Genomic DNA, 26,041 nt, shown 5'->3' on the forward strand with positions numbered 1-26,041 from the left:
GTAGAACTGAAAGTAAGCCACTGAATAGAACCTGAATGTGGAATTCAGTAAATGTTGTGAAATTAAGGGTACATATTTCAAACGGGAGCAGTTTTATATATATATATTTTACTGATGATTAAAACCTGTAAATTACCAGATGTAATAGTATTTATTGTTGCTCTGGAAATCTATAATCATGACTAATTTATATTTCGTATTTAAAATAGCACCTTCTAAGACTTATTGGAATGATATTTCTCTACATTTTGCATAGACTATTCTTATGTGTTCCCAATTAGACAATGACATTTTCAGGAGAGACCATTCTGAAGATGCTCCTGCTTCCAGAGGGTTCTCATTTTGTAAAAAATGATTCCCACATTTCATTATATTTATCCATGCAAAGTCTTTGGCAAAGGGAATCTGCTCGTAGGGGGCAAGTACAATCAAGACTTCAATCCATTCAGTGAAAGAAGCCATACTGTACATTTATCTTTCCACTGCTGCAATACCAGTCTCGTGGCCATAGTAAGGACACAGAGAATCCATTTTCATTGTCTTGTTGTCAAATTCCATGTAAGTAAGTGGTTCAAGGGAAAATTAGCTTTTGTCACTATTCTCCCCCCAAACTTAGTAAGTATAGGACATGTGTTTTAAAGAAGTATTATCCTTGTTACGTCTCCAACAAAGTGCTGTTTTTGACAGTCCTTTTCTATTCAAATGTAATGGAGTCCAATAAATTCTAAATATTGTTTTTGTTGTATAAGTCATAATTTAAGGTCCATTGATACTCTTGGTATAAAAGTTAGGACATTCTCCTATTGTCTAGATAATATAGGAATTTCTAATTTTTTTATTCTATTCATTTTCGTATCTCTAGATATCTACAAACATTTATACAAACTGGTAGTATGGCTTTTTTTTTTTTTTAGTTTTAAAGGCTTTAACAAGTTGTTCTACTATCTCAGGTGTCCCTGAAGCTGAAAATGCTACTGATAACCTATGTTGTAGTTATAAATATTGCCATTGGGTTGCTAAATGAAATTTATTTCTTAACAGAATATGTTAAACATTCATCTTCTTCATCATTCAGTTGGTCCAAAGTCAATATCCCTGCTTCCATCCTATTGTTTCAAATAACCATCTTTTTCCCAGTTTTTAAAGCTAGTCAACCTGGTATGGGGGAAAAGAATCAATTCTTTTTTTATTAGACATTCCGTTCCATAACTTTTTAATCTGATAGTTGTTTCCAGGGATGATAGGTTTTACTATTTTAATATAGTTAATATTGTCCATCCAACTAAAGGTGTTATATCAGTATATTCCAGAATTGCCCAAATCAGAAAATTAACACCAATTGTTAATTTCCAGTATTTAATACTTAACAATAGATAAGCATGATGATATAACATTAGATTCGGAGAACTGAATCCTACCTAATTAATGTTATTTTCTGTTAAATATATTCTCAGAATCAAAGAACTTCAAAGAAATTATTCCTAGATTTAAGATTGGTATTTTGAGAGGAATTCCAATTTATGTATCAGGAAAATATTTTCAGAAAATAAATTATTTAACTTTATAGATATTGTTATGTTCTTTAACACTAGTCACTATTCCTGTGCAGAACTTTAGAAATGCAGCTGTGAGATAACATAGCACATAAAATCAGCAATATGCGTTGGCTCATTAAATGAGCTGTTTGTATTTTTATGGGATCCAGCTGGCTCCCCGCTACTAACTCCTGTGTCTTGGCATTTTGCCCCCCTGCTCTCTCACACAGAGAGATTGGAGAGAAACTGTGTTTTGAAAAAAAATTCCTTTGCAGTAGTCTGTCTTTAATAAGTGTTGTTGCTCATTATTTTGTAAAAGGCAGTAGAATGCATTCAACCAACATGCCTTCGCAACATTATAAGCAATTCTTTAGGGCAATGTTTCTGATGGACAGAGATAATCCATTTCCAAACATTGAAATATGTTCATGCAGGTTTTGATTGCACTTTTCATATGGGGTTTTGAAACATGTATTTGTTATTGGTTTTCTTGGTAAAGATTTTAGGATGAATGTGAATTTGAAGCGAAACTTTTATACCAAAGACCAGGAAAGAGAAAAAAAGCAAACTTGTTAGTAGAAATAGCCAAGAGGAAAAGAGAAGCCAAAGGCATGGAAAACAAAGATCTCTGGAAGGAGCTTAACAAAGAATTTCAGAAAACTGTTGGAAGAAACAGAAATCAATATTACAATGGCATCTGTAAAGATATCAAAGATGGAAACTTACACAGAAAAACAAGGGAAAGCCTTCCAAAAGATCTCTGAACTCAGAAAGAAGCTGCGACTTTGAATGGTAGCCAATTGTCATGGCAGATAATACTCAATTCAAAGAAGGTCAAATAAAAATGGAAGGAATATACTTAAATTTTGTTTGGTAGAGATGTAAACATCTAAGGATGCCTTAGAATATATATTCTCTGTTTACAAGGCATCTAGTAAGCAATAGAAGAAGAATTAGTAAAGCTTCTAATCAAACGACACCAGTAAATCTGGAGAACATCACAGTGGCCAGTAGATTGGAAGAAGTCAGCCTATGTGTCAGTAGCAAAGAAAGGAGACAACGTGTGCAAACTGTCATACAACTCCCTTAATGTTACATACTATCAAAATAATGCTTAGGATCATCCAAAGTAAATTATAGACCTACATGGAAACATGAGACTAAATATTCAAATTTGTTATAGAAAAGGCTAAGAAAGAAGACACATTATTGCTAATGAACCCTGAATAATTGATAAAACCAAAAAGATGTTGGTATGTCCTTCATTAAAAACTTCAGTTGTTTTTACCATGTGAAGCTGTGGAAAGTCCTTACGAAAATAGAAATCCTAAAACATCTCATTGTCCCATGTGAAACCTATGCACAGGAAAAGAAAGCAATAGTCATTTGGACTTTTTAAAAATCTGCTATGGAGATGCCACTATGTATAGTATAACAAACTTTTTTCAGTGCCACTTAGAGGATTTAATGATGGGCTGCATGTAGTTTAACTTGGACTCCAATTTTTAATGTTTATGATTTTAATTCTTTTATTATTGATGTTGGTTTATTTGTTGCTTGGGAGTTGTTCACAGTTCAATATAAGTTGAGCAGCTATATAAATTTTATAAATAAACAAACTGTAGTGATTGTGGTACTAAAACTGGCAAGTTACTTCACTGGTTCAACACCATTCTCCATCCTAACTCTGTCAACTGGAATTGCATAAATTTTTCAGGATTTAAATTTGCGTAGCATAGAAGTTAATAGTGGAAAAGTGCAACTGTCACAAATGCATGCACAGTGGTTAGAATGCAGTATGATATTAGATCCTCCCCGGCTCAAGGTTGACTCAGCCTTCCATCCTTCCACGGATAGTAAAATGAGGACCCAGATTGTTGGGGCCAATATGCTGTCATTTGTAAACCGTTCAGAGAGTGCTGTAAGGCACTGTGGAGCTGTATATGTCTAATTGCTATTGTTAATGAATTGCCTATTAATTTTGTTTGTTGGAAGCCCATTGGGAAGGTTATAAATGGTGATCACATAATCCTGGGACAGTGATCATGTGACCATGGGGATGTTGCAAAGGTCGTAAGCCTGAAAACCAGTCATAAATCATTTTTTTCACTGCTACTCTAACTTCAAACAGTCACTTGTACATTTCAAACTCCTTTATACTGTACATCTTCGACAATTTCTCAGCCTTTGAACACCAACAAAAATCATCTTATAAACATTTTATTTCAAATTGTAATTCAGTGTAAACTTCAAACCATTACAATAACCTTAGTTTATTGTATTCCATCTTCTGAAAGTGTACGTTGTAGCTTTTCAATTAAGATATGTTTGAGTAAAATATGAAAATTATAATTGAGAATTTGTAGAATAAACTTCTAAAATAAGCGAATAATATGATCCCTAATGCAAATTTTTTTTAAAGACTTGCTTCTCTTATTGTTTTAGTATTGTCTGTCATCACCCATGGCTTTTTCGTGATTACTTTAAGGCACTAATACTGTGTTTTCCATTAGCAGCCTTAGGCTATAATGCATCTATAAAATCAACTCCATGCTTCATAAATGATCTTAGATTATTTATATCTGCTGCATTCTAAAATGTCATGCACCAAAAACTTTTATAATCTTGGCCATTCTTCTTGATGCTGTAAATTATATAGAAAGATGTAGACTACCAGGCTCTACTCTGTTCAGTGTTTTGGAATCACAGGTACTAATGCATGCTTATTATTGCTTTTTTGTTATCTACATGCAGTTAGTAAAGTATGGTAAGATTTCTCAAAATATCTAGACCAAACAAAGCTTATTTGCTGTTTTCAAAGTTAACATGTATGTAAACAAATACTATATTGTGCTGGATGAGAATTATTTGAGTTGTGATCCATCACATATAAAGACAGCAGGTTGGGGAAGATTTGATTAACAAAACTGTCCATATTAGTTTCATGCTAGATGTGCCATGCATCATGTAAAAATATTTGAACATAATGAGCAACATTGGAATGCTAAAAGAACAGTTGCTTATAGCAAAATACTCTAAGACAGTGGTTCTCAACCTTTCTAATGCCGCGACCCCATAATACAGTTCCCCATGTTGTGGTGACCCCCAACCACTTATACATCACCAGGTGCCAGGGGCGTAGCCAAAGAAAAGGGGGGGAAATGGCGGATTGCGTTGTTTGGCGACCCCCGTGAAATGGTCGTTCGACCCCAAATGGGGTCCTGACCCACAGGTTGAGAACCACTGCTCTAAGAGAATGCTTCTAATAGAAGGGGGGGAAGCTTAAACTGCAATTTAGACATGAGATGGACTTAGATAGGCCCCTCCTCCCTTATTTCCTTTCTTCCCTACCTGCTTGGTGTATTACCACAATGTGGATAACATAGGCTAAAACATGGTGTGCCTTCTGTTTAGAGGTGTTTTTTTTTACTTTTAGCAATTGATATGTTACTCACTGTTTAATTGTCAATAAATATTGAGTAAAAATGATTAGAGCTTGCCATAGCTACAGGTTGATTTTCATCCAGTCAGTATCTCAAGACGATTTGATTTTTAGGGATAACAGGAGGGCCGGGCAATTAAGAATTATAAAAGAAAGTAAATGGACTCTTTCTGCTTTCTGCAGACATATCTATACTCACTGTTGCTTTGTTTAATTTATCAGGCTCCTAATCCTAAATCAGGGTGAGGATTGTGACAGAAATTGTTATTTTGTCATGTGTAATTATCCATAGAGGGCTGACGATCCCATTTACTAAAGAGAAAAGGACAAATAATAGAGAGATTAAAAGAAATAAGAATTTAGTTACTTACCCATTTGATTTATATGCTACCTTTCTGTTTGAAAAGAACATTCCGGGTAGCATAACATTTATTTTTGTTAAGTTTAATAACTAGATAGAGACTTGGATGAGTGGCATATTTAAAATCTATAATAGTATTAAACATAATTCTTGTTGTTGTTAGTTGTGAAAGTCGTGTCCGACCCATCGTGACCCCATGGCCTTCCTGTCCTCTACCATCTTCTGGAGTCCATTTAAGTTCATACCTACTGCTTCAGTGATTCCATCCAGCCATTTCATTCTCTGTCGTCCCCTTCTTCTATTGCCCTCAACCTTTCCCAGCATTAGGCTCTTCTCCAGTGAGTTCTTTCTTCTCATTAGGTGGCCAAAGTACTTGAGTTTCAGCTTCAGGATCTGGCCTTCTAAACAGCAGTCAGAGTTGATCTCCTTTAGGACTCTTGCAGTCCAGAGGACTCACAGGACTCTTCTCCAGCACCATAATTCAAAGGCCTCAATTCTTTTGCACTCAGCCTTTCTTATGGTCCATCTTTCACAGCCATACATTGCAACTGGGAAAACCATGGCCTTGACTATACGTACTTATGTTGGCAGGGTGATGTGTCTGCTTTTTACTATGCTGTCTAGATTTGCCATAGCTTTCCTCCCCAGGAGCAAGCGTCTTTTAATTTCTTGGCTGCAGTCCCCATCTGTGGTGAGATACCTAAATATAATGGCCTCATGATAAAAATGGTTTATATATATTTTTAAAAAAGATCAGGGTATATTATGTCAGACTTTTAAAATCATAATGATAAAGTATTTGAAAAAACTATGCCAAAACAAATCTAGAAGTATGGGGGAAACTTTGCAGTCTACGGATATTAATTAAAAGTCATTATTATTGATTAAAATATGATAAAACCTATTGATGTTGATTAGAAAATCAAATATAGATCTAGCTTATTATATAGACTCCAAGTTCAACTCAAAATATTAAGTCACATTTTCTTTTAAAGGGTATTCCTATTTTCTTTTTTTCTGAATAAGTGACTCCTCAGGCTTTTAAACAAAGAGTTTAAAAGTGGGACTTACAGAGAGACAGAAGGGAACTTTCATTTGAGAATGTAATTTAGGCTCAATTGCAGTTATTTTCTTCTAACAGGATGTTCAGTTTCCAGGGATATTAAAAGGACTAATCAAATATCCTAAGTTAGCCACAAATAAAGAAGCAGAAGAAGAAGAGGCCAATTCTGGTGCAAGACCAATTATTTACTGTTAAAAAGAGTCAGGCAGTGGATAGCAAGGAGTCAAGGATCAAATAAATTTGAATTTCCACACATAGAATAACTAGATGCAAACGTAATTTGTAGCTGCCTACTCAGACAGCTCTGTGTTGTTTATGCCCTGAATAGCCAAGCCCCATTCAGAGTAAGTCTGCATGTGAGAGCCAGTGTGGGGTTGTGATTAAGGAGTTTTGTGTCTTCAGATGCATAAGTTCACAGGGTGACTAGGCCGGTCACTGTCACCCGCCCAACTGACCCTCACAGCATGGTTGTTGTGGGGAGGGAGAAAAGAACCCTTGAGCTGCCTCCATGTGCTCCTGAAGGAAAGGCAAGATATAAATCAAATAAAAAAAGCTCATAGCTGGCCCCCATCACTCCCAAACATCCACATGGTGGTGCCCTCACACACTCCACCTTAGCCATTATAATTCTGACTTAAATGCTGGTGAGGCAGTTGGCAGAATTTCTGGTTCAAATAGTATACCAAGGCTGAATCTTCAGGAGAAGATTTTGCTTTCGCTTTCGCTTTGTCCTCTTTTCCTGACTCTGAACTTCTTCATTGGAAAAAGACTAGAGCAGAAGCTCATAGATAAGCACAGCAGACTATTGCCGTTGGAGACATGCCATTCTGATATAACCTTTCAGCTTCTAAGAGATGTATTGTCTTTTATATCCAGTTAAAAATTACTGCATTAATCTCATATGACATATTCTGGAAGTTTAAATGAGAGATGAGAAGACTAATGCTCTTCTTACATGGTTAACACATGCATATCTATGTATATGTAGATATGGTTAAATTAGAAGATATGAACTCCTGATCTGGCTCTGGATCATAACTCATGCAAAAGAATAGCTAGTCTTTCCTTCTTATATGTTCGTGAAGAAAACTGCTCTATCCATATAGATGTGTACAGCTACTATTAGCATCAAGAAAAAGAAGGGATTGAACTAAACTGGTTCATCTAGGTCAGCGGCTCTCAACCTTTTCTGTACCCTGCACCCCTAGAATGCTTCTGATACATTCTCGCAGCCCTTACAAAAGTTCAAAATAATGGCAACAAATTATGCATATACATTATAATTTTGAAAACTCAAGTTTTCATACCCCCTTGGAATATCATCTCGCACCCCAGGGGGTGCGAGCACCCCTGGTTGGGAACCCCTGATCTAGGTGTATGGGCTGGAGTCCTGAGCTGACTTCCCATGAGTGAAAATGTCTTTTCTTTTTACAAAAGTTGACGTGACCAAGTAGAGATTTATACAGATGCTCACAAAGGTCCTTCAACCTCTCAGAACAGATTTTCAGAGGATACAGAAGGTTGCAGAGAAATGGGAATTCAGTAAAACAAAACTGTCTCCCCCTTTTTCCCAGCACTAATATCTATTCACAGAAATGTAGGACCTGAATTATGTGGGAGAAATACATAATGTTACAGTGATCGAATATAAATAAAGGAGGGAAATAACAAATGAAACTGCTATTGTTGTCATTGTTTATTATTAATGCAGAACATGAAAATCTGACCAAATTATATTAGAACTACAGATGAAAATCCTGTGCTGTTACCTTATTATTATCAGGCTGGTTGTTTCATCTCTAGACTTCCCCTGTCATATCTTGTTTTCTGGTTTCAGTTGCTTTGTTAGTGCTTTGGATTTCATAACCAATATTCATGTACAAGCCAGCAGCAAGAGATAACCTAAATCCTTGCCAAAGCAATTTTAAAATAGTGTTGGTTTCAACTGTTTTTACAATTTATTGAGCTTATCTGGCTCATACTGTGTAACACATCTGTTCCACTATGAAATATGGTTTTTAAAATATAAAAGCCAGGCAATAATCAAAATGTAAATATCTGGGCCTCCAAAGTCATATTTTTTAAAAAAAAGATATGGCACTTTGACCAGGACTCCCAAGACTCTCCAAGAAAATATAATCCTTCAAAAAATGTAGATGAATTGCTTCAAAGTATGCTTTGAACAACATAGTTGAGAAACATGCTGAACACATAGTGATAGGTTATATTGAATATAGAATGGATATGGTCCAATAACCCTAATTAAAAGGCCTTTAAGAAAGGGCTAATAAGTGAAATGATAACAACAGTGGGAGAGAGGAATTAGAATGGAGAAATTTATAATGCAAGTATATTCTGGTGTAATGGGTATATATGCTTAAAACAGCAGTTTGGGCGAAGTGACAGTCATCAGTGAATAGGAAAGGAAGGGAGCATAGGTCAGTATTGTAGAAGTAGAAGGAAATAAAAAGTCAACCTATTTGGGTTTGGATCAGAATTACAGACAGATCATATTGCATTGTTATGAGATTTTGTTCAAAACTTTGATAGAGGATCAGATTTTGGACTACAGCTTGGGAGAAGAGGACTGAATACGCCACTCAGGCATTATATAACTAGAGAGATCTTAGGCCAGTCACTTGCTTTCTGCTACTCCTAACCTAGCCTTTCTTCCAGAGTAGTTGTGAAAATAAAATTGAATAGCCTGCAACTGTGTGGACTGCCTTAGGCAAGCTAGCATGTGTAAAGGTTTAAGTAAATAAACAAAAGAAATGCAGTTCCCACAGATGTCCCAGCTGATCACCAGGAAAATCTTAGCATTTTATAGAATCTCTTCTGGGAACAACCCTCTGAACTCTACTAACCATTCAAGTGCTTTGGGATTATTACCTCTTTTGGTTAAACTTCCAGCTTATTTTATCAACTGGATGAAGTTTGAGAAAATCAAAATGACAGTTAGCAGATAGGCTGCACAAAATTGACTCAAATTCTAAAACACTTCCATAATACTAGTAGGTGGATGAACGTCAAATTGTGAGCCCCAGAGATCACAACTATATAACTAGGAACAAAGAAAAGCTGGACCATTTTTGATTGACTTTAGGTCATACAAAGAAAAATACATCCTGCTTTTGAAAGGATTGGAAGCTCCAGATTTGGAAGAAGCAAGCAATTGGTGCACATTGTGTTTGGCTTGACAAAATAAAGAAACAGACTGAATTATATAAGCATGGGGAGAAAATCAAGATAGACTATTCATGGTATAACTTGATTGAAACATACATCAAAAAACCCATTCTTAACTGAGTTAACAGGATAAGTCATGTTAAACATGTTGACATACTGACAATCTAAGTCAGTGGTTCTCAACCTGTGGGTCGGGACCCCATTTGGGGTCGAACGACCATTTCACGGGGGTCGCCAAACAACGCAGTCCACCATTTTTTCCCCCTTTTCCTTAGCTGTGCTACTCCCTTTTATTCTATTGGCTTTTGAAAGCCAATAGAATAGACTCTCTTGAATAGAGTCTAATTCTATTGGCTTTCAAAAGCCAATAGGAATTGTCCAGGCTGTCTCTGCCCTGCTGAGCCCGCCAAAAGTCCCATTCTGCAAACGGTGCTGCACCAGTTGAGTAGTCCTCGACTTACGACCGGTTGGGGGTCGCGGCATTAAAAAGGTTGAGAACCACTGATCTAAGATTCTTTGTTTCATTTTCTAAAAATAATTCTAATATTGCTATCAAATTAGCAAAGTGAGACTGTATGACTGATATACATTTTAAGACTCCTATGCGTCAACTGACCTTCTGTCTGTTCTTTTTCATATACAAGAGAAAATCTTATTTTTAAATTCAGGTCCCACAGTTTAGTCCTTTGTGATTTAGTTATCTGTGCTCAACTTTTTGACTTATATAAGCACTCAAGATATACAACAATAGAACAAATAATAAATCACAATAAAAAATAATTACAATTACAGGTAATCCTAATTTATTTAGCGACCGTTCACGGTTGTTATGGTGATGAAAAAGTCCTCAGATTTATGACCTTTGCAGATCTGTAAAGCAAACAAAAGCTGAGGTGTGATTAGCACAGTCACAGTTTCATTTAATGACTGCTTCACTTAATGATTGAGTTGCTGGTTCCAATTGTGGTCACTAAATGACAACTACTTGTAAAATCAACCAGGCAATCCCTCAGATAGCCAGGTCCTAAACTGTTTATAATTTTTCATGTAAACAACAGTTAAAATATGCATGATTGGCAACTGGAAGCCTCTATAGATCTTTCCATGCAGGCATCATGTGAACCTCATACTTTTAATTAGCTAACAGTCTACATACTGTATTTGTAGTTTCTGGACAATTTTCAGAAATGTTCCACATAAAGCATATTACAGTAGTCAAGACTGATTGTAACCAAGGCAGGTAAATCTATGTCAAAATCTGACCAGCTCAAGAAGGTCACAACAGGCATCCTAGCCTGTTACACAAACACATTCCTTGTCATAGGCTCCACCTACAAATATATGGGCAAAGAGCACCGTCAAAGTGAAAGTCTGAAACATATAAAACAAGTTTTGTCTCAATGGCTAAGTCCAATTAGTTGCTATCTACAGCACCTTTGTCTTGTCTGGAATTAATTTTGTGTATTCTCTTTCATCCAACATGTTATTGAGATTAGGCATATTCAATGGCGCTGATTACCTCTTTGGAATTAGATTATAAGGAGTGATAGTATGGCAGCAACTTACTAATGAAATTACTTACCCTAATGATCTCAAGCAACATAAGGGACAAGTAGAACTCTATGGGATTTCATCCGCCAAAGATATAAGGTTAAACAGATGTTCCTCAGCACTGTCTTGTAAATATATCCTAACAGGAAGGATTTGAACCTTCTAAATATAACAGAAAGGACCAGAAACACTACCAGACAATGCCTATAATACCCACCTTCCCACCCAATGTATATGGCCACCCATCTATCTAAAGCTCAGGATTGTGAAACTTTCCATTAAAACCAAACAAAAACCAAGCAACTTGAGCTCCAATATAATATCCATAATCATCAATTACTTGCTCCCATTGCTAACATCCCAGCCCTTGGCCCAAGGAAAGCGTCAGGTTTTCACAGTTTAAAAAACAAACAAAGAAACAATAGAGTTGGAATCATCCAGATTTGACCAGGGAGATAGTTACATAAGGCAGGTGCCATGCCAGAAAAAGTCAAACTTTCTATAGCCCAATAGGTGTCACTGTTTTATCAAGGGTAGACAGAACATGCCAAGTCTGCCACATCTAGTGAAATAGATGCCCCACCTTCATTATCACTTTGACTTCTCTAGTTATATTGCAGTCTGAAAGGAATCAGGCCAACCAACAGCCTATCTTGTTTCTCTGCTACACCTAGATTGCAGTCTCTCATCCTAGCTTTTCTTGTCCGTTAGTACACTAATATTTCCCCCCCAAGGTCATTATCATTCCCCCCCCCCATTTTCCTTATCATACTCTTATGACACCAAGCCAGAATTAATAAAACTATACTGAAATAACTCTTCTGTTATTAGAACCCCAGTTCTCTCCTGATGCATTAAGACAAATAAATTATGACCCTAAAACATTTCCTTCAGTATTTCGTTTATGTCCAAGTAAGATATGGTAGACTCACTGCAGAAGAGCTTCAGATGGGCAAAACTTCTAATGTTCTGATCCTGCAATTAGAGTTTATTGGACAGTTGCTGTTTTCCCATCTTCTCTCCAAGTGAACTTCCAAGGTTCTCTCAAAATGGTCCCCCAACTATGCCCAATGCAGGTTTATCACAAGATGATCTTGAATGTGGCATTTATCTTCAATTGGATCAGTTTCTTAATGGCTCTCTTATAGATCTGTGCTTAACAAAGATTAGAAACCCTGACTATTTGTGAGAAAATATGGCAAGAACAGAACGTATGGCTGATGAATACCGTCGATTTTCATTTGACCTCAAGAAGGAGAAAAATTGTTTTAAATTTTTTTAAATGCCTGCTGAAGAGATTTTACCTGCTTTCTACTTATAACTTTTATACGGAAAAAAATGAGATATTTTGTGAATTAGAATAGAATAGAATTATTTGCTTTTCTGCTCTTTTGCATTCTGATAGTCATTTTAGATTAATTTTAAAACTGAAAGTCTACAAAGACAAGTCAATTTATCATTGCCGAGACATTTCAGAAGCTTTTTGGGCAGTCACAGTGGATTAGGCAAAATACCATCTTTACAGAGACTTGTTCTGTGCACAAGGATGCACTTCAGAGCATGACATTTAGGTCATGTAGCTGGATGTACTTCATATAAGTCACTACCATGGGCGTGTTGGCTCAGCAGCTAGATTGGAGGAGAGACATTAAAGCTAAGAGAGGAAAAACAGATGCGTTTAATCTGCAAGTTAATTCTTTATTAATTTACATTCTTAAAAATGGATTGCAGGAGGTATTATCTATGAAAAAAAATATCCAATGTAAGCTTGTATATGAGATGATTGTTATAATAGCCATTTATCATTGTTCTAAAATCATATTAAAGTCCAACCACCACCATCCATACACATGCACGCTGTTCCAACAAATCTAGACAAATCATTTTGCTTTCTAAAGAGTGCGGCAGTTAACTGGATCACCCATGTTGAACAAACATTACCAATTATTTATCTATTGAATTTCCTCTGGGCAAAAAGGATGTGTGAGAGCTAGTTCTTGAACTGATAAGAAGTCTAGTAACTGTTTCCAAAACAACAAAAGAGAAACGCCTCTATATAGAAAGAGAATAAGGGGAGGGGGGGGGACTCACATTTTACTAACTTAGACTTCTCATTTCAAAGTAGGGAACTGAGGTTTGGTTTAATCCCTTTGATAAATCTTATTAATCAGAGTACTAAGATATTTGTTCTTGGAATTAACTACTTCCAATCAAAGCTGCTACCAGAAACCTGACAGAAGGATAGAAACAGAATAAATCGTCTTTATTGTCTAGTTAAATATCATTCAAGTTTAGGGTCATTGAGAAAGCTGATGGAGCTGCTAAGCAATTTTGATTTATTCTCCTAGGATAAGCAAGAGCCATCATCTCTTAAGAAGCTGTTTTAAGTCTGACTCCTGTTTCAAAGGGAAGGGAAAGAATCAAGAGATATAACAATATAGTAAGGCAAAACATTAATCTCTGCATATATTAAATTAAAGTCAAGATTTTGAAGCCAATAATGTAACAGAATCAATTTGAGATAGTGGTTAAGATATCAAGCTAAAATATTGAATGGAAGACATTGAATTCTAGTCCTGCTTTAGGTGCAAAGCCAGATGGGTGAGTTTGGGCCTATTTGCACAGTAACATTTTGTGATACAGCTGCTAAATTGACTTGGCAACAGTTTATTTCACTGGACACAGAGAAGATTTTAAATATGGTTCAGTTTAAATTTCTAAATTATGTCTTAGTTAAATATGGGTTTCCTCTCATGTTTATAAATTGGATCAAAATGTATTCCAGGCATTCTTTTGGAATTATTTTATAACATTCATTATAAATGTGATTGTTATAAATGTAATAATTAGTATTATTACAAATTAACTATTTTTACCCATTAATATGCTCTGAAGAGCGTGTTATGAATGTCCTTTATATTCCTGTCATGTTTAATTTGATTTTGTAACTCTTAGTGTATTTTATCACAGTTGATAAGATTTTGGGGTATTAAGATGAGAGGAGTGGAATAGGAATTATTATTGTAAGCTAACAATGTTTTATGTATTATCAATAATTACCTGTGGGTTTTTTTTATCATAGTTTATGGATATAAAACCACAGTTTGATATCAGATTGTTTTTAAAGTTGGCAACATATTACAAGGGGCTATGAGAATAACCTTGAGGAACGGGAAGAAGAGCTACAACCAAGACAATGGCCAGATAAGAGAAATCTGAATCCAAAACTGGAATGTAATTTGAGAAAGTATCTCAGTCATGAGCCTCCCTAATTCTCTTGATTGTAAAAGGCAGGGAGAGGGAAAGTGCATTCAGACCTCCAAGGTTCTGTTATTAGGGGTGCCGGGGCCTGATAGTTAAGATGCTGAACTTGTCAGTTGAAAAGTTGGCAGTTCGAGACCCAAGTATCATGTGATGTGTGAGCCCAAGCTCTTGCCAACCTGGCAGTTCAAAAGCATGCAAATACAAGTAGATAAGTAGGTACCACTTCAGTGGGAAAGTAGCAATGTTCTGTGCATCTTGGCATGCCAGCCATATAACCATGGAAGCGTCTTTGGAGAATGCTGGTTCCCTTGGCTAGGAAACAGAGATAAGCACCACCCCCTAAAGTCAGCCACGACTGGACAGGGGAAACCTTTACCTTTACTCTTATAATAAAAGTAGTGTTAGCATTCACAAACTTCAGTTTCTTGGTCTGGATTACTTTAAAGGGCTGATACATACGTGGAAGGAATAAAATGAAGAGTTGATGACATAACTGAGAAATAGAAAGATATTTTTTCTTGACAGTAATGACTAGAAGATTAGTTATAGCATATTGATTGGAGTGGGTTGGCTTGGAACAGAGTGGAAGATGAGTGAGAAATACCCCCCAAAAGCAGATGGATGCATTGAGGTTTAAAAGAACAAATGGGGAAAATCATCTAATTGGCAGTGAGCCAGTGGTAGTTCGTGGTTGCCTCAATGCAGAAAGCTTGAGGATATTAGAGGCTGATACTGGCTGCAGAGGAGCTGCTGGGGATTGTGCTGAAACCTATTCTTGTAATGCATTGTCTTGGCAGGAGATCTTTTACAACAAAAACAGAGTCTGAGCTCAAATGAAAGAAGACTCAATGGCCTGAACTGCTGCAACTGCAACCCAGAACAATGACAAAGACTTGTAAAACAGCAGTTAGAAAACAAGATACCCCCCTTGCATAGTTATTTAAAGACAAATATTTAGTCAGAAACAGAGGAATATCAAGCCTTGAATATAATAAACCAAGAGAGGTTTGAGACAGAAGAAGATAGAACATAGAATAATAATAATATGGAGAAACCTTAGAGGTCTCCTAGTCTAACTCCCTGCGCATGGCAGGAAACCGTATACCATTCCAGACATATGGCTGTCCAGTCTCTGAAAGCCTTCAATAATGAAGCACCCAGAAATTCCAGGGGCAAGTTGTTCCATTGAGTAATTGTTCTTGCTGTTGGAAATGTTTCCTTAATTCTAGTTTGGATCCCTGTTTAATGATCTTTCATTCGTTACTTCTTGTCTTGCCCTCAGGTGCTTTGGAGAATGAATTGAGAGCTGTCTTCTTTGTGACAGCACCTCAAGTGCTGGAAGACTGCTAGCATGTCACTCCTAGCCCTTCTCTTTTTTAAGATTAGATGTACCTAGTTCCTTTAGCTGTTCATCTTATGTTTTAGCTTCAAGACCTCTTATCATCTTTGCTGTTCTTCTCTTCATACTTTCTGGGTCTCAACCTCTTTTTTTGTTGGTAACCAGAATTGGGTGCAGTATTTCTTTAGAGATAAAGTGGCAGAATTGTTGTGAAGAGTTTACAAAATCTGGAGAATAAAACCATCCAAAATTTATTTGGATGCCAGTTGCACAAGTCTGGTTCAGGAGACAGAGGTCTAATCTTATATGAGTTTATCCGAGATTGGTTTGAAGTTGTGGATCCTGAGGAAGTGGACAGGATTCTCTGTGTTCTTCTTGCAGCCAGCTTTGAATTGGGGCTTTGCTCTACTTGGCTAGTGAAAAGCTGCCAGGAGTTATAGAAGATTGAGCTTGGGAGTGGTGAATACATCCTTGAAATAGGGGCATTTATTTCATTCATTGGAAGAGGTGGGAGTGTGTCATTTTCTCAAGAAGCTGTTGCTCAGTTGTCTTCCTGTTTTTGACAAACTCAGGGTAATTGGATTAGATTAAGGAAACAATAAATATGCAGATTTGAATCCGAACAAACTTGGAAACTATGGGGAAAATAATGGGAAATTTCCTATATTTATCTATTAAATTTTCCACCCATCTTACCTAGATTACTCTGGACTGTTTACAATAAAAACATACAGTAGTATAAAAAAAAGATAAAAATACAATTAAGAACAAAGTTAAAATGAAGATGTTAGAAAGTTAGAAAGGCTGAGGAAACACACTCAAGCCACCATCCACTCCCAGAGTTGTATAGCCCTTTTAGACCCCCAGAAAACCAGAAATACAGAAGAGTAGGGACCTGGCTCATCTCTGGGAGTAAGATTTCCAAAGGGTGAGAGCAAGGGGAGAGAAGGCTTTCTTCTTCGATCACACCAGTCAAAATACCTTAACCGATCGGATCCACAACGTACCTAACCTACCTGACAGGTTGGATAGATAAGTCAATGAAATAGGGATGAGATGATTGTTTGGTAACCTGGGGCCATGTCATGAAGGGCTTTAAAGATAATAATCAACACTTTGAATTGGACCCAGAAGCAAATTGGCACCCAATGCACAGATCTTACATGCAGAACCCTAGGGGTACGCAAATCTGCTCATGCCACAGCATTCTGCATCAGTTGTAGCTTCCAGATACTCTTGAAGGGTAGCGCCATGTAAAGCATATTGCAGTAAGTCTATAAGTCCATGACCAGGGCATGACTAACTGAAATATTTATAGTGAGTTAATTAAGGAGGAGTTTCTTTAAATGATTTAAAATACTTCCACCCCAATTGCGCTAATTTGCCATTTATGAAACAAGTTGCCAGTTGGCTCACTCTCTATCAATTTAGGCTTACACTTTTTCCATTCCTTTCCCAGCCTCCCCACAATCTCTCTGGGATTTTGTAGAAGAAGAAGCTGCAGAACCCAGGAGAGGAGTCAAAAGAGGAATCAATCTAGAGCAGGGGTGTCAAACTCGCAACGTCACATGATGTGTCACAAGGTATCGCAACGTTTTTTTCCATTGCCAGCAATGGGGTGGCCGTGGTTTTGCTATGATGCATCCGGCCCGCGGGCTGACAGTTTGACACCCCTGGTCTGGAGTCCCTAGGCTATAGACCAGTGGTTCTCAACCTGTGGGTCGGGACCCCATTTGGGGTCAAATGACCATTTCACGGGGGTCGCCAAACCATGCTGTCCGCCATTTTTTTCCCTTTTCTCTAGCTGTCCTACTCCCTCTTATTGGTGGCCACACCCATTTGGGGGTCACCACAACATGGGGAACGGTATTATGGGGTCACAGCATTAGAAAGGTTGAGAATCACTGCTATAGACAAAGGCACAAATGGACCCAGTTGAATTCCACTGACCCTTATCTAACGTCAAGATAGTGTTAAGTATTTGTTGAGTAGAATCTTATGCGTAGGCATAATTAGGGAAGGTCACACATGATCCTGTACAATGCAAAATGCCAGTCATCCATTTAAAGCTCTACATGGTTCAAGCCTAGATTCTTACCAACCAGCTCTGGGTTAATTCTACCTATCTGGTAAGAACTGGGAGAGATTTGCTAAGGGTCCCTTCTTGAAGAGAAGAGTGCTGTGGAAATGCCATCTACAGAGACTCTGTAATTGGGCCTTCACAATTATGGCTGTGCTTTTGTAAGACAACCAGCCCCTGAAGACCAGGACCATTCCAATACCTGAGTCATCTTACCCTTATTTGATTTGCAAAGAACTTTGAAGACATTTGGAAGCAATGAAGACATTTCATAATTGGAGACCCTTCATTTGTGCATTATGTGAATTAACCTGTCTCATAGGGAAGCATGGTTTACTAAATAAAAGCAGATATTTTCTTAATTAGAATCAATCTAATATACTTCCAACAGGATTGAAGGTTTCTTTGGAGATATATGAAGACTGAAGCTTTTCATATTGTTTGAATTCTTTTAAATACCTTAGAATAATTATCCCAAGGAATATTCCCTGTTTAAAGAGATATTTCAAAAAGTTTATCTCAGAATAATATTGATTTTAATAGATGGTTAAATGCTGTGGGAAAGAATAAGAGTTATTAATATGAATGTCACTCCAGTATTGCTGCAAATTACATGGATTCCTATATTAATATCATTTTTAACATATAGATAAAATACTGAGAACATTTTTTAATAGAATAGGCAGACTCAAGGGTTTTCTTTATCAAAAATAACAACTTCCTTATAAGACTATTTTAACTTTGCAGATTTTCACTTTTATTATTGGATTTATATTTGAACTTTGCTTCTTTGTGGAATAAAAAATGTTTTTTTTTCAAGACCTTAAAAGCACAGTTATAAATACTGTACAACTGGATTATAATAGGCTATCATAATTCTTTCTTTTTCAGGGCATACTTAGAAGAATCAGGAGCACATCTGTTTCCTTGTTGTAAATGCATTTTGTTACGTAAAGTAGATTTTGGAAGAAATCAAAAATGAGTGAGTCATTTTGCCCTATTCCTAGCAAAGCCAAAATTCATGTCTTGGAATTAGACTTTCTCCAAAATCTTGTGATTCTCCCCATTAAATCTAGGCAATTGTAAAAAGTAGTTGTGCTATCGCCTTACTTTACAGAACTAACTCAACTTGTAATTGGGTAATTGAATTTAGCTTGCCTATAGTCTTCCTGATGGTTTAAACATGGTATTCTTGCTTCCTGAAATGGGATAGTTGCTAAACAACCTCAGTGTTTCATCTAAAGCTGTTACTGCATTGGGTGAGACTAGAGTAATCTTCCCATTGTTACTTTGCTCTATCTAATATATCCAGCTGCTTTGAGGGTGCTGTTGTTTTTCAAACTTGAGCTTTATAAAGTAGCATCTCATAGTAAATAATGTGCCTGACTCCTTGTGCTGCAGATTGTGGGAGTGTGAAATGTTGTATGTCAGCAGGAAAAGAAAAACAAAACCAAGGGTGGCAAAGAGGAATTTGGCCAGCTTGAGCTTCCTATGACTAATAAAGTCTGGAGGAAGCACAGCTTGAATCCAGAGTAGAACTCTTAATTTGAAGGGAGGCACGGAAAATACACTGCAACAAACAGTACATCTATTCCTAACATGATTTGCAAGCAACTTATTTAAAAATTGCTTGTTTTGGAAGGGATACTTGCAAAGAGCACATCCCTGATAATCAGTTCTTGCAAACACACTTCAGTTGCTGATAAACTGTTAAATTTCCTAAGCAAATAAACACATTTACAATTAATTTGGATCAAATGATAAAAAAACTATTAAGGCAATTAGAATCAAAGAGGATCTCAATTTATTGTTACTTTCCTTTTGGCTTCTTTTTCCTCAAAAAACCCCACCCATTCCCCCATTCTGAATATGGAAAGTCATGCAGATAATGCTGATAAAGATGCCCTACAAATAGAATTAGGGAGGAAATTGACGAAATTCTCTTGATCTTTACATCATTATGAAGCTTTTAAACATAATGCCAGTTTCCTTGTTGAAAAACTGAAATTCCCCTCTACTACTTAAGAAAGTGATATGGAAACAGACAAGTGATAATAAGAAAGAAGACTTTTTTGGATGATTATGGCTGATGGAGAAAGTTGAAAGCTGAAAAAAAACATGCTTGGTGAGGATTTGATTCCTTTGACAGATAATAGCATTGTGCTTTTATTCCTTTACATCATTTTACTGATGTAAAGCCTATACTCCTTCCCTTTTCTTTCTTTCTTTTCTTCTCCTTGCCCCACCAAGGCAAGAAATGACTTTCTTTTAAGTTAGCAATGAACAATTTTGCTGAGCAATACTGATACTTAATCAGTGTTTGGTAGTAATGGGTGGTGGTACTTCTTTTGTGAAGGTTACATTAATTTTCCGAGGCTGTAATGATCTTTTTCTTTTCTTGGCCAGCCATACTATGAAGCCGTTTCTTTAATGGATGTTCACATCTAACCCTTAACAGCTGGAAGAAAAATAGTTTTGCTAATAGCCAATGCAAGATTAGGCTTTGCATCCAAAGTAGATCTGAAAAATTAAGCAGTGGAAGAAAGCATTAGACCCTTAATAGCACCAAGCTTATCATAAACAGCTGTATATTTTTGGATCAGATTAAAGCATGAGTTCGACTATGTTTAGGTAATATTTTTTTAAAAATCAAAATTTAAAACCAGAAATTCATCCTCATTCTCTATCTCTAAAGTTATTAATGTTCTGCTTGGGAACACACAACAAATGTTTGACAAAAGGAACCATGTTTGCATGGAAAATAAGACTTTTTTTATGTTACCTTGAAGTTTAGCTATTTAGAATATACTAAACGACTGGTGACACATCCTTTCAGTGATATTTCCTTCTCTCCACAGAGTAACAAAATGATCATAAGTGGATTGCTATTGTTTTGGTTTTGACATTAGACAACTTCATTTTATTAAAGAAGATGCATAGCAAGACAAATGTGGATGCTTTTTTCATTTAACAGAGAACACTTTTGATGACACCATTTGTGGTTGATCTGCCATTCTTTAGAACCCTTTTACTTCTTTTTCCTTGGCTTAAAGCATCATACAACTGATTGTGCAAGAATGTCCGTTTCTGCAGATAAATCAGCAACTCCATGACTTGTCCTGCTGCTTTATGTACAATGAGAGCAAAGTACGTATTGGGAAATGTGTTCGCTCAAAAGGGACATTTTCATTTTCTGATCAATTGAGTGTAATTTTTGGACTTAGGATGTCATTTTTCAACTCTTTATTGTTTTATCTTTGCTACAATGAGATTTTTGGGCAGTTTTTCCATGATCACCCATGTTCCACTGTGAAGCTTTGGAAGATACAAGTTCCTCAAAAAAAAAAAAAAAAGATGGGCTATTATTCTATCTTCAATTCCAGTTTATCTGGTGGCAATCCAGAGTTCAAGTGAATCAAGGAATTCTGTAGTGTTCTGAATTGTGTTATTTCCCTCACTGATTGCACTGAAGGAGCAATATTCTTTCATCATTCCAGGGAAGCATCTAATGCAATGGAATAGATTTTTTCATCATTTCATTGAGGGAAACCAAGATAGACTTATTTGAAAACAGGCAGGATTGTCAAGTGTTAGGTAGATGAAATCTATACATTCTTTAATAGTTCTTGCTATAGTTCTTATAGAACCATATCTATAAATAATTCTATTTCATCATTTTGATTTTTCTGAATGTTGCCTTCTCCAGCATGCAGTAAGACCCCAGAATATCTTTCTTCTTCCTCACTCAAAGTTTCTATATAAATATGATTTTTTTAATGCATGACTTTTCCACATCAGCATCATTTTATCTTTCTTATAAATGTCAGAAATAATTTCTGTGCTTACTTTGATGAAAACATTATGATTGGAATTTGTTCACAAATATAATATTAAAAAATTGCTACGTGAAAAATTATATTATCACTATGACAACACAGAAAATGGAAGATTCAGTTAGGAAAATGTCTGCAATACTTGCGCTTAAATTTATCCATTTTGGAAAACAATTTGTGTACAAATCTCCTGTTAACGTGAAAATTGAGTCAGTTTGGTTTAGTGGTTAAGGCACCAGGCTAGAAACTTGGAGACTGAGTTCTAGTCCCATGTTAGGCATGAAAGCCGGCTGAATGACTTTGAACCAATCACTCTATTCCAAGTCAACTCATTTCATAGGGTAGTTGTTGTAGGGAAAACAGGAGGTGGAAGGAGTATTAGGTATGTTTGCTGCCTTGACTTATTTATAAAAATAATAATGGTGAAATAAAAATAAAAAAACTTTAGTATCATAGTTGCAAGAGTCATGAAATCAAAAGCAATGGTTTTCTTTGACATCCTGAGAGTACGCATTGCCTTCTGTACTATAGGTAAAAAATATTTTGCATTGTGTTCCCTGCTTTCTGTGTTTGAATATGGAACTTTCTGCCTTGCATTGCAATATCCAGGAACAGCTTGACCATTAGAATAGAGTGAAGTGATTCTGCCTTTTGCTAGGGTGACGGGTACCGTATATAGACAGGAAGATGTTGGATTGCCTATACTACCTGTGCACAAAAGGACACTACTACCCCTCATCCTGCAACCCTCTTCCTAACCATGAAGAAAACCTCCTTCCAATCTGGTCAGCATTTATACATAAAATTGAATTCCATTGTGCCATTGTGTCCTTTGTCTCAGTCAACAAAATGCTTGGGATAATCCAAGTCACTTTCAAAATAGCTGTTCACCAGGTTCTCCATTTTCCGATCTGCCCTGATTACATCCTTATGAGTTATGTAGAATAAGGAAAGATGGTAGATCAAAGGGCCCAGTGGATTTTGTGACTGATTGAGGATTTGAATCTGAATTCCTTGACTTCTAGTCCAGCAGTCTGTTGACCAATCTGTATGCTGATTTTTCCTGCTGTTCTTCCTCCATACTGTTTTACCAGGTTTACTCAATAGAAAATGTTTTTGGATTTCCAAGGATATTTTTACAGCATTGCTGGTAGAAATAAAGCATTCTGACCAGTAAGATGGACTGGATGACCCTCTCAGCTGTCTGTCTTGTATTATTGCATGTATTCCTTGAAAACCAGTTTGTATGTTGTATGCACATATGCCTGAAATACAAGATGGACAGGAGGACTGCTTGTTCCTCCATAAATAATATATTAATTTTAAAAGGGTCAATGTAGTACATACTATAAATATTCCATTTATCTAAATGTAATAAGTCATATTGACTTAAAACATTCAGCCCTTAGGATAATGGTTGTGTTCCTGGTTTTTGGCCTCAACTTCAGTTCTCCCCCCCCCCCCATCCCTCTGTTTTTCAATGCTTCTTTCTGAGGTAGAAAAAAAATCCTTGAAAAACTTATTTTTGAGCTTGATGAGATAAAGGAGTAGTGAATCATTCCAGCCAGTTTAGAATTCATTTGCTGTTATGCTTCCAAAAACAGTTCCAATCTATAGACTGTCAAAATGAAAATGGATAGCTTGATTGCATGGTTAAATAACTTGGGTATTAGAAGTTTAAAGAGCTCTAATTTAGAAAGCATTGAGCATCTAGCTGGTTTCTGAAAAACCTTTGGAACATGCAAAGGGAGAAACACTTTGTTTTTAAAGCATTTATATAGGCAAGGCAAATTTTACATCTTTACATCCAAAGATAATAATTGAGTTTTTTTAATGTTTTACTAGCAGTAGCAAGAGAATGAAAATTCATTTATATTACAAACAACAGCATTAATGGCTCTTTCTTTGATCATCTTTAAGTAATAAACTTAAACCCAAATTGTCAAAGTGACTGTCTTAGGAGAATACCACATAGTCGTAGCTCTATTGTGTTGTGAATGTAACTTTTTTTAACTTAAGGGGTGATTTTTCAAAAGAAATTGGAAGTTCCTTTTAACTGTTTTCAGAATGAAGAACTATTGCTGTAATAAATGCTAACTTCCTATATGTCAGCTTGTTTTCTGGTATCTGCTGATGATAAATTTGAAAGGAAGGAAGCATTGTTTCAACATCAACCAAATCATTTCATTGTTTGAATTCTTTAGTGTCTTGTTTATTGAAAAAAATGATTGCAGTATGTCAGCCTGATTCTTTATTCATCCAGAAAAGTAAACCATTTTTTAAGCTATGAAAAACATTATTATGAGTTAGGAGAGTATAACTGAAATCCTCATTAGCAGATGTAGTTAATCTGTCTAGCTAAAAAGTCCTTCTAATGGATGCTTCTTTTTTCAGCCCAGCTTTGGAAAAATGGAAAGAAAAATGCTTGGGATATTCCCGTCCATGTATAAGAAATCTAGCCCCTGAAACACAAAAAGTAGCTATGTTGCAGTCTTGCAGATAGAGTTTAATAAGGGATTATGATAGAAACCAGGACTACCATAATCGCTAAACAGTATGTTCAGGATACATCACACTTTATAGCTACATGCTTAGCTGTGGAAATTGTGCTTCCAGTTACCACTGTAATCCAAGAAGTGCCTTATACAATAAAATGGATAATATGGGGGAGAGTTATTTGGGGAAATAAAAACTGACAAATGAAGGTGAATATACATATCCCAGGATACGTTACAATCTGGATCAGTCACTGTGACTAGAGATTTCACCTTCTGAGCTTTTGGACTTCTGCCGGAGCCCATCTTCAGGGAACTTCTCTTTAGCCTAGACAGATGGGCTCTGGCATGAGTCTGAAGACAAAATCTTTGGTCCCAGTGTCAGACCCAAATTGGATCCTGCAACATATCCTAGGATATGTATATTTACCTTCATTCGTGGTGGAGCCCATCTTCAGGAAACTTCTCTCTAACCAAGGGTGCCTGTGGGGACCTGGGCAGGAGTGGGACAGATCTGAGGCTCTCTGGCAGAAGGGGGTGGGACTGGGGCAAGCACCAAGGCATGGTACATTTCTTCATTCCTCACAAAGGGTGACACCTCCCCAGCATATACCTAGGGAGCGGGGCCAACGCAGCAGGGGCTGGTTCCTCACTTTTTCTGGATGGCCTTGTGGAGCTAAGACTGAATGCATTTCAGCATAGATGGCCACCACAAAATTGTACATTGGCTCCCAGCCGGCCTGGGCCAGGGCTAAGGCAGCGGGGGCCGTTCCCTCAGTGTTTCCAGGATGGCTTCGCGGGCCACATGAAACCACTTCGTGGGCCGCATCCGGCCCCCAGGCCTTGTGTTTGACATGTCTGCTCTAATGCTATGAAGGAAAGAGAAGAAGAGGATGGCTTAACAGCAAGGTAGAGGGACTCATTTACAGTAGTATTGGGTGCAATATTAGAAGACTTAGATCATCATGGAGAAAATCTATGTGATTATCAGGAGTCAAAAATTATGATACATAATCTATCAATAGGCAACTTTGAGTGAAGAAATTGAGGGAAGAAAGAATAGAGCAGAAAGGAATATTTACCCATAGCTGACATTCAGATTAAAAATTTGCTGCTGTTAGCTCTTTTAAAAAAATGTAATTACCTCTCCCTTTATTCAGTACTAAAAATAGGTTATTTTTTAGATAACTCCTCACCCCTGGGGGTTGTTCCAATTTTAGACTATTGTAAGGCAAAATGCCAGAGGATTCTCTTCAGAACTTCCATTCATACCATAATCAGAGTTGGTCTTGATGCTTTTTAGAACTATAAAAGTATAAAACCCCCTAGTGGATTTCTCTATAGTCACTTTTTTCCAATATTTTCTATTTTCATATTTGAGTTGTGGAACTTTTTCTAATTTAAAATATAGTCCTGTATTTATAGATGAACATTTGCAATGACACACAGCTCCTGTTTGTCTTGTGTAGGCTGCCTGTTGAATTTCCACCTCTGTCACTTTTAATTTTTGTCTCTGGGCCTTTCTTTTGAAGCTGCTTTTATCATTTTAAGTCAGTGGTTCTCAACCTGTGGGTCAGGACCCCATTTGGGGTCGAACGACCATTTCATGGGGGTCGCCAAACCACGCTGTCCGCCATTTTTTTCCCTTTTCCCTAGCTGTCCTACTCCCTCTTATTGGTGCCCACACCCAGTTGGCCACGCCCCTGGGGGTCACCACAACATGGGGAACTGTATTATGGGGTCACGGCATTAGAAAGGTTGAGAACCACTGTTTTAAGTAGTTGCTTCCTACTCATTCCTCGATTGGTCCCTAAGTCTGTCAGTTTCTTCTACGTGCTAGAGTGGAGAGAACAACCAGTTTCCTTTCTGACATGAGCAATTACTGGTTTAAC

At 36.8% G+C, this 26,041-nt stretch overlaps 1 protein-coding gene across 3 annotated transcripts in view; it reads left to right on the forward strand.

The window, feature by feature from the left end:
• MARCHF3 (membrane associated ring-CH-type finger 3) overlaps positions 1 to 26,041 on the forward strand; it is a 119,174-nt gene that overhangs the window by 24,350 nt on the left and 68,783 nt on the right. Inside the window, exons 2-3 of one of the 3 annotated variants that reach the window (XM_039334159.1) lie at positions 17,201 to 17,324; positions 18,713 to 18,803. The exons of 1 other annotated variant lie outside the window; for it this stretch is intronic. The gene's annotated coding sequence lies outside the window, so the exon portion shown is untranslated. The remainder of the gene's footprint in view (positions 1 to 17,200; positions 17,325 to 18,712; positions 18,804 to 26,041) is intronic. One more of the 3 variants, XM_039334160.1, reaches the window with a different exon arrangement.

This window comes from Crotalus tigris, unplaced genomic scaffold (genome assembly GCF_016545835.1).
Source record: "Crotalus tigris isolate CLP2741 ecotype Arizona unplaced genomic scaffold, ASM1654583v1 scf7180000017628.32516253702:7417878, whole genome shotgun sequence".
In the NCBI taxonomy this organism is placed as follows: domain Eukaryota; kingdom Metazoa; phylum Chordata; class Lepidosauria; order Squamata; family Viperidae; genus Crotalus; species Crotalus tigris.